The sequence below is a fragment of the Bison bison genome, unplaced genomic scaffold, assembly GCF_000754665.1.
Source record: "Bison bison bison isolate TAMUID 2011002044 unplaced genomic scaffold, Bison_UMD1.0 scf7180017864063, whole genome shotgun sequence".
Lineage (NCBI taxonomy): Eukaryota > Metazoa > Chordata > Mammalia > Artiodactyla > Bovidae > Bison > Bison bison.
In genome coordinates this window covers 15,339,289-15,348,719 of record NW_011494635.1, presented here as the reverse complement: position 1 = coordinate 15,348,719, position 9,431 = coordinate 15,339,289, and the positions used below count along the sequence as shown (strand labels likewise).

Below are 9,431 nucleotides of genomic sequence, written 5' to 3'. Positions count from 1 at the left end.
ATTTGTTGAGAATAATGTGTGTGTAAGAACTGAACATACTTATTTTCAGCATGAATCTCCTTGGTTTACATGCAATGTGTGAGCAGCTCTGCAAGTTGAAAGTAACTGCTTGCGGAAGGGTTTTTCGCTGCCCTTCAAAAACGTTCTCTTAGAGAAAGCTAAATGTTTTGGTTCTGTCTCACTCGTGTTTTTGGTGGCCGGAGCCCTTCAGTGCTGATTGACGTGGGACACACACATTGTGTTCCCGCATAACATACCAAAAACCGATACTTGCTGTCTGTCGCAATCTCTGCACTGAGTTTCTGGGCCACGGGTCTCTCTGGTTGTCTCACTGGCCTGTGACAGCCCATTCTGTGCAAGTGTCTGGAGTTAGGCATGTGTCGTGTTTCACAGTGCAGTTTCTGACAATTGGATTATGATAATGAACAATTGTTTGCTAGCTTTGTCTGTAAGAAGAGGGACTTCAGATAATAAGCAAGAATTCCCAGCTCCTGGGTACTCTCACTGAGGAAATTCCTACATTTATCCCTAAGTGTGGGAAAAAAAATCAAGCCTAACACCTAAGAAAGTAGACAGTTGGATTACTTAAAGAGTGGGTGGGCACTTCCATTGTGTGTGTTATCAATTTTTTCTCTCCTGATTTTCATTGGCTAGCTCCTTGCAGGCAGTTTGAAAAAAAACTCAAAAAGATGGAACTTGAGTGGTGTGCTTCCTTCTGGCTGGGAAAAACTCAGAGGCTTCAAGGTATAGGATACATGTGTCTTCCAGAGTGCTCAGGCATTCTGTGAGAGCGTTTTATGATTTTCAGACTGGAAACAAAAAGGAAACGTGTGATAAAGGCAAAGTCTCTTTTCCTCACCTGCTCTTTGTGTATATGACTCTTTTTTGGTCTGTGGCCATAAGAACCTTACGCACTTAAACAATATATACATATCCATTTAAGTCACTGATACTTAGATATGCAGATAAGCCACTGTGCACCCCTCCTGGCTCATCTGAGTAATAAATTCTGCAGTCCGCTCTTTATGATGGTAGGTCATATTCCTAACCACCAATAAATATTGTAAAGTACTTTCGCTGCAGCCGTGCTAACCCAGGGCATCTGTCATTCCGGTTGCTGCTATTAGGAATTATTGGACTGAACCACTGGTGGAGAAAGCAGAGGGGGGTGAGCCTGGTGGTTGTGACGCGTACTGCCCTTTTGTGTGTTTTGCATAAAAAACTCCAAATCGTGCTGCATATTAATTATGAATCAGTGTGGGCAAACGCGGGCACCTTCTGCTGGCTGAGGCTTGGAGCAGGAGACAGGGGCTCTGAGGGCCTGGGCACCTCTCGCTCCCCGTCAGCAGATCCATCTTTCTGATGCTATACTGTAAATTTATTTCACCTCGGAGAGTAAACAGATATATTGGAGCCCCAAGGGTTCATGGGTAGCGTATTTACAAAGGAGTCTCTCCGCCAGCCCGTGCCACCGCTGCTAATGAGAGCGGTCATTAAGTAAATGAGACGTCGCCTTCAGCTGGCTTAGGAGTTCGCACACTAAAGGGAGAAGATATTTAATTGAAACCCGCACACAGGCTTCCCCACATGTGACCGCTGGAAGCGAGGCAGCCGCCTCGCCTCTCCTCCCGTCCATCCGCACCCCCCATGTAAATTTCATGATTGCTTTCCGTGATGTCATTTTGAAAGAGGACAGACAATAGCTGTGGGGAAAGGTAAGTCAATGTTATGTTCTTTTGCTGACAAAGGCAGATGCCCAGTGCTTGGCTTTTCCCCTCGGGTGGAGATGGGGAGAGGGCGCGCGCAGAGTTAATTTCTAAGATGAAGGCTTTCTTTGCTGGAAGAACAGGTCTGATGATGGCTTTTTAAAGCCGCTCTGTTGGACCGAGGCTTTCTCCTCCTCCTGGGTCTGCCGGCGGCTGTTTTCCTCCGTGTTCTCTGTCCCTCCTTGGCGTGCTCACGCGCTTGGCTTCTCCGAGAATTTAGTGAACACATTGTGCGTCTGACAGAAAAGACATTGGGGGACCTGGTGTTGAGACGAAAACTTTATGTGCTTTTCTGGAAGAGGAACACAGTTGTATCTGCAGCCAGGGGACCTAGCAGCTGGGTTCCCTGGGAGAACGCTGGCTCCTTAGGCAAAAGACCGCTCTGCAGCAGGGACGCCGTCCGGACCGCGTTTGTGCCCCCACCCAAGACGGAGTAGAGATGGTCATGTGAGCGCCCTGTCTTCGCGTGTCACGTCTTTCTAAACTTAAGGGTGCGTGTCTGTGGGATAGACACACTGTTCCCTTACGCTCCTTTTCTCGCTATGTGATTGGGGTCACGAGTGTGTGTGTTTATGGCGTTAGTAACTGGATTTTTGTATTTAAAACTACAAATCAGGCTTAGCCAAGAAGTCTGTGTGAGCCTTGAAAGATATGATGTCTTTGCCTCTAAGGTGATGTGTTCTGGGCCGTGGACTTTGTCCGCTGGGTTCACTTTCCTCTTTGTGAATCAGGAAGATAAACAAGCCGCCAGCAGCTCTTGGGTTATGGTGTGTGTGCCCTTGTCGCGAGAGTTGCTCCTTCTAAGTCACAGAGGGCTTCTCTGCTCTCGGCATTACCTTTGCGTCCAGGGACATCATTGGCTGGGAAAGTTGGGCTTTAATTTCTGAGACAAAACCTCTGAGAGGAGGGTCTGGTAGCAGGGTATGGGCTCGGTCCTGAGCCATCAGACTGTGTCACTTTAATGGCGATAACGGCCGTGATTGTTACCCTTTTGGGAGATGGAGTTGAGAAATTTTGCCCCAGTGGTTAAAAGAAAAAAATCAGAGAGACCTGAGGACTGAGGCTAGTGGCTGAGTGAACAAAAGGCAGGAGAGCTCTGGGGCGAACCTGGAGAAGGCAAACCTCAGTCTCGGGTGAGTGGATGTGCCTGGACTTGGCCTCCTGGCCCAGGGAGGCCGGGCAGGTGCTGGGGAGAGGCCCAGGTTCCTCACCACCAAATATCCCCGCCCTGGCCCTGTGGCTGTGACTCTCACATCTTTCCATATGGCCCTGCTGATTAATGGTAAACAAAAGAACGGGGGAGCAGCAACTGGAGTTTTGTGGTGCTGGTGGGGAGGGCTGGACCGGAGTTGTTGGCTGTGCAGAGAAGGCTTGCTTAGGGTTTACAGGGCAGTTTGTTTGCAAAGAGAAGGAAGTAGCTTCATGACCCCTCTGTCCTGCAGAGCTGGAGATGGGGGCCCCAACCTCCTGGGCACTCACAAGGGTGTCTGCTGATCCAGGGGCTGAGCGGAGCCTCAGAGCTGGCCATGGAGGCCTTTTATTCTGCAACTCCTTGGGTTCTGGCTCTTTTGAATGATGGCCCCAGACACGGGCATGGGAACTCACCCAGGGCAGAGGGGCTACCTAAGTAGGCAGGTCAGGGGGGGATGTAGTGGTCCTTGTGACCTCAGGCATTTCCCACAGGTCTGGAGGCAGCTCCAAATACTGGGAGCCAATGCTCCAGGCTCTCTTGGAAGGTTCTGGCAGGAGTAGCGGTCACCTGTCACCCTAAATGCTTCTGATGCCTGAGGGAGGAGGACCTGATCTGAGATGCCCCCACACAATGGGCAGAGTCTTTGGGGTTGTGAAGAAGCTCTGTCCCTGGGGTCACAGAAGATTGTCCTGGAAAGTTCTGTCTGTGCCCATAGGCGTCAGGGAGGGGCCAGCAGAGAGAATGCTGGCACAGGAGCATGCTCTGGGCACTCAGACCCCACCAGGGAGCTGACCTACAGCCACCCTTTCTGCATGAAGCTTGGCCTGTCCCCTGGCCTTGGCTGGGGTGGACGTTCTCTCTGATGCTGCCTAGAGTCAGGGGTCTTCCTCTCCGGACTCCATTGTCCTCTTCTGGCCTGGAGTCACTGAATGTGCCCACAAGGACCCAGGTGACTCTGTGTGATGGAGTGGGGGCACAGGGGGTCTGAGACAACTCTGGTAACTGGCTTGGGGGGCCTGGGGTGTGTGTGTGTGCAGCCCACCCCCCTGCTGGTGGTGCCTGGCCTGGGCGATGGCTGCATGGTTTGGAATGCTGATTAGCATGGCCAAGCACTGGGCAGAGAGGGCAGGATGAGGGACCTGCAGACTGAGAGCGTGTGAAAAGTGCCCCTAGGCCTCCGGCTGCTGCCCTGATGACTGGTGGGGGCTGAGGCACTTCAACTCTGGTGAAGAGAGAGTGAGGGAGGGTCTGCTCACACCCTCCCCCTCCTCCAATGGCCTGAGCTAGGGAGGAGGGCCCAAAGCGACCAGAACACCCAGGTCAGCACTAGGCCTGGAGTGGACAGAGAGGTAGGGCCCAGGGCGGTGGCTGGGAGGGCGGGGGCTGCCTTGTCACCTGACCCCCCACTTCTTCGGAGAAGGGGATTGGGCAACCAGTGAGCCTTGGGTACTACAGAGAGAAACGCCATCCTGGGCTTGGAAGACCCGTCTAGACACGCTTCTTGCTGGCTGTTACCCTGTGGAAAGCTGGGCCCGGGAGCTGAGAGGGGGCCTGGCCAGGGGCCCTCCCCCCACCAGCTCCCAACCCTCCTATCTCCTCCTTCCATGTACGCTCACTCATGAATAAACCAGAAGCTAGTTGTCTACAGAGGTAGTTTAACAGGAATTTTACAGGGACAGTCTTTGGGAGCGGGTGTCATCAGGAGATTGGTCAGCCTGGGTGGAAAACGCTGTTTCTCGGGAGTGGGAGCAGTGCCCTGAGCTGCCCCCATGCCCGCCCTGCTCCCTGGAGACCCCGCCGCCCTCTTGGGCCCTTCCTGGGTGCTGGCCAGATTTGGGATCCTCAGTGTACATCCTGTTCTTCACAGATGGCTGAATTTTCCCCAAATGTTGCTTAAAAAACCCTCAAAACAAACCGGGAGGCGTTTTCCACCTGACTTATAAAAGCTTTGCTCTCAGACGAGTTCTGGGCTGGCTCCAGAGAGAGCAGAGTGGAGACTGCTCGCCAGCAGGGAGCACCGTTCTCTTGGTCGGCCTCCCTCTTGTCAGAGCCTGCGTCTAGGTGTCCATCCTCCCTTCCTCTTTCATTTTTATTTATGGTTTGTAAACGCAGCGTTAGTTTAACCAGATGCACTGAAAGTAAGTCTAAGGAGGTGTAACCTGCCTCCATCAGGATTACTCCCGGATGGAGGGCCAGAGCCCTTGCCCGAGTGCTGGCGCTCTGAGACCCCAGGACCCCCCGCTGCTCAGGCACCTGGAGGGGCCGCGTGGGTCTGTGCGGACATGCCTGATGTGAGGGATTTCTCGGGATGGCAGACTGGGAGCAGGGCCGCGTGCATGTGGGGTGTGCCGGGGACAGGCCTTAGGCACCGCGGGGTTCAGAGTGGTGGGCAGGGCGCGGCGTGTGTCCATCCGTACGTGCCATCTGGCCGAGTTGCCGCCAGACAAGCCCTCACGCCTGGCTTCACACCTTGATCCCGGTTGACGTGGGTTTGAGGGCTCCAGTGGAAGCCACCTGGGGCCTTTCCTTTTCTCCCGTTTCATGGCCTAAAAACTCCACACTAAAGCAGCAGCTTGAGAGAGAGCTCCCCGGGGCTCCAAGCTGGATGGGCTGCCCTCCCCTCAGCCTGCACTTAGCACCCCCATCTCTCTCGGCTCAGACTCCAGACCTAGGGCCCTCCTGCCCCTCCAGCTTCTGTCCAAGGGGGCAGGAGCTCACTGCTCCGTTATTCCTCACTCCTGTGCCCGCTTTTCCTGAGCCGGTCAGACACCCTGAGGTGCAGGCCTAGGCGGGACCCAGCTTCCTGCACATCAGGCTGAGTCTCTTCAGTCTTCACTTGACTACAGGGTATAAAGTGGCTCAGCCACTGTCCTCCCCGTAAGCTGCCCAGTGCTTTCTGAGTGAAGGGGCTGCCATGAGGCATCTCACAGACTCAGAGCTGACCTGTGACATAACTGAGGTGCTCGGGGACAGTGACTGTCCTAGGGGTCCCAGACCCAATGGTTCAGAACGGCCTGCTTGCTCACTGGACTCTGCTGAGCAGTAAATTGATTTGTTAACCAGTGATTTTCACGTGTAATTGTGCAGTGTCTCATACGAATTCCAGACCTGCACGGCCTGATTTCCCAGGACCCTAGACCTCCCAGGAGGCCATCCGGACCACACTGGCCCTCACTGCCCTTCTTGGTGCTTCCCAATTGCCTGGGAGATGTCCATAGTCTGTCTTCCAACCTGATTCTCCATCCCCCATCCAGGCCACGCTGAGACTCCTGGCCCATCTCCTGTCTCCTTCCACCTCCACTCCTCTTTCAGCCCCAAACAGATGCCATACGGGTCCCTTGGTGTCCCTCCCAGGAGCCAGTCATGCCCTAAGTGTTTCGTTGTTGAAACACCTCTGCTATCGCGTTGCATCAGCCTTGCTGGTGTTCCCACCTGCCTTGGAGGGGGGCCTGCAGGCCACCAGGTTCGGGGTGCCCAGCGTCCAGTGCCCCCACACTTGGTTCTGGTCCACACACGGGTACTGGCCTGGATGCCCTTGTAAACTCAGGCCCTGGGCTGTCGGTGCTGGACTGGACACAGCCAGAGAAGCTTCTGAATCCAGGTGGGAAGAAGAGCTACCTAAGGGTCCGCTTCTGAGTTTTCCCTCCAGAATCTGAGTGGATATGCTATCAGCCAGGGTGGAAAGTTAGACTCCGCTGTCCAGGCTGAGGGGTGTTTCTTTCTTTATTATTATTTACCCTTCTTTTTATTATTTTTAATTAATTAATTATTTCTAATTGGAGGATAATTACAATATTGTGGTGGTTTTTGCCATACATCAACGTGAATCAGCCACGGGTATACACGTGTCCCCGCATTCTGAACCCCCCTCCCACCTCCCTCACCCTGGAGGGGGTGTTTCTGTTATTACCTTTTAGTGATCTGGTTGTGTTCTGGCTAAATAACTTAGATTTTTGTGTATCTCCTTTTATTTCACGAAGCCCAGCCCCCAACCCTAGCTTCCCGAGGTCTCATTTTGCACCAGAGCAGGTTAGCTGTGAGGTCCCCTCCCCCAACACACATAAAGCAGCACTTTTCATGATGTGTGAGCGTCGTGAGGAGCTGTGAGCTCGCCCGCCTTCCGTCATCCTGAGGCTCTGATGCTTCCGGAAATGCCACTGAAGCCGGCAGAGAAACCCGCGGAGACCTGAAGTCAGTACATCAGCCCAAAGGGAGAGGAAAAAGCGGGTTGGATTTGACCTTGAATTGCAGCTGGCAAACTTTGTAGCCCCCTCAAAGGCTCCAAAGTGGTGTATGATGACACGAGTGAAGACTTCTGGGTCCTGGCTTCACTGAGCCAGCTGCAAGTTACACGTTGCGTCTCTGGGTTCAGAACCTGCTGCCTGGTGTGGGAGGCCTGAGCTCTCATGCTCAGCCTGCACCTCTGGTGTCTGGGGGACCCGGAATGGGCTCTGCTGTGACAGTCAGAGTCCCACTCCTGCCCTGATGCCGTCCCAGAGGGCATTCCGACAGCTCCTGAGCATGTGTGTCTGCGCGAGGGTGCGGGTTGAGGGCACAGGGCCTGGAGGGGCTCTTCCCACCCCACCACACCCCCTCCTGGTGATGGACCCCTTACTGCCCAGAGCCTTTTGGAGGCAGCTGCCTCTGGTCAGTGTGGTTTGCATTCTTTCCACATTCTGCCTTGTTGACGTTCTGTGTGCTGTGAGTCCCCATTCAAACTGGGAAGCTAGTGTGTGCAGCCCCCTGATATTTCTCACTTAAAGGCAGGAGAGAGGGGGCTGTCCCTGAGCAGTGCAGGAGGCTGATAGGTGGGCATCTCTGCTGGCCATGCCTACCCTGAAATCCAGCCACTGTACGGGGGCCACTCGGAGCCCTGGGTCTGGGGCTATGACGTCAGCCCCCCGAGCTCGCTGTCCTCCCCCAGACAGGAGTGAGTCCATGTCTGGAGTTAGAGGGATGGGGGTAGGAGAAGGAGAGTGAACTACTGTCAGAAATCCCTCTCTCTGGCTGCGAGGCCCTGGAGCTGCCTGGACCTCCTACCCTCCTTCCTGGTCCCCTCTCTTTCTGAACTGGACATGAGCCAGGGCAGAGACAGGCCTCAAGGGACCCTGGAGCAGCTTGGTTTTATTCTGTTTGTACAATGAGAGCCCGTTCTAGTCGAGTTAACTGCAAGAGCCTAAGTAAAGTGTGTGGTTTCCAGGAAGTGGCCATTTTCCCTTTCCTGGGCCGGACAGTTCTGACTCCTGCAGGGAAAATTCAGGGACCATGGGAGCTGTGGGTGGGCACAGGCCATGACTGACACCTTCCCTGGCTCCTCCCCACCTGCGACCTGACTTGGTCGATCAGTGGGTCAGGGGAGTGGGGAGAGGCCCCCAGCGCCCCCATGCACCGAGTAGCAGTGCTGTGCCTGTTTCCTGGGCTTCTCTAGCCCCCTGTCCTGGTCATTCCTCTTGGCCTCAGGGGTTGAGGGAGGGCAGAGAGCTTCCCATGAGCTGCCTGCCCCTGACTCCTCGTCCGGGTGAGGCGTGTGTGCCCAGATGGAGGTTGAGGTCGGGATCACTCGTCCTGACCCCTGGTGTTGAACTCCGTCTGTGTGGGGAGGCTTTCTGAGAAATCCTGTGCGCCTGCCTGGAGCACACAGCCTGCCGCCCACGCTCCCACTCCCTTGCACCTGCCTGGGCGCCCGAGTCCTGGCTCCCACCATTGTGCCTCTCCCAGGACACTCAGCCCGCCCTGCGGCTGCGAGGGTCCCCACCCCTTATCATCTGGGGGCCCTCCCCTGCTGGCAGGCTCCCTGACAGGCCGCCTGGAGAGCCAGTCCTGTGATGGGGTTTGAAAAGTCATCATTACTGCCCGGCTGTTTAGCTGTTGTTTTTACAGCGTGGGTAAGTTTAAAAGAAATAATAATAATCATATAAGAAAGACTCAGCCACAGTCAGCCTGCAACATGCTATTTGCATTTTTAAGGAAACACTTCTTTGAGACAGCCTGGGTGAAAGGTCACTATTTGCATATAAATGGAAAAGAAAGTGTACGATGCTGGAAGTTACATCTATATTATTTTCTCAGCAGTGAGCTGCTGTTGGAGAGATTAGGGGACGTGGCTTGCGTTTGGCTTTTATTGAATAGAGAAAGCACCAGCGAGGCTGATTTAGAAGCAAAATAATGAGAAACGTGCAGAGCGATGGAACTGCCGACTCCCCTGCCCCCACTTCTCTCCTCTCATTTTCACCTAAACTCAGCAAAAGCAGGTCTGTCTTTGCTCCACTCAGCAAGTCTTCATTTTACTTCTCTCTGAATTCCAGCAAAAAAAAGAAAAAAGAAGAAAGAAAAAGCAAACCTTGCCCTCATTTCCCCATCAGTCCTGTTTGCATTTCCTGCCCAAAGCTGATCTGATGGGTGGTACTCCAGTGCTGCCTCCAGACCCTGGAAACCAGGTCACAGACAGGCCTGGAGCAGAGAGGGGGAGGGGG

General features: G+C 54.1%; 1 protein-coding gene across 1 annotated transcript in view; it reads left to right on the top strand.

The window, feature by feature from the left end:
- The first annotated feature begins 1,528 nt into the window (after positions 1-1,528).
- Positions 1,529-9,431, top strand: part of MYT1 (myelin transcription factor 1) — a 60,363-nt gene continuing 52,460 nt past the window's right edge. Inside the window, exon 1 of the mRNA XM_010836532.1 lies at positions 1,529-1,715. The gene's annotated coding sequence lies outside the window, so the exon portion shown is untranslated. The remainder of the gene's footprint in view (positions 1,716-9,431) is intronic.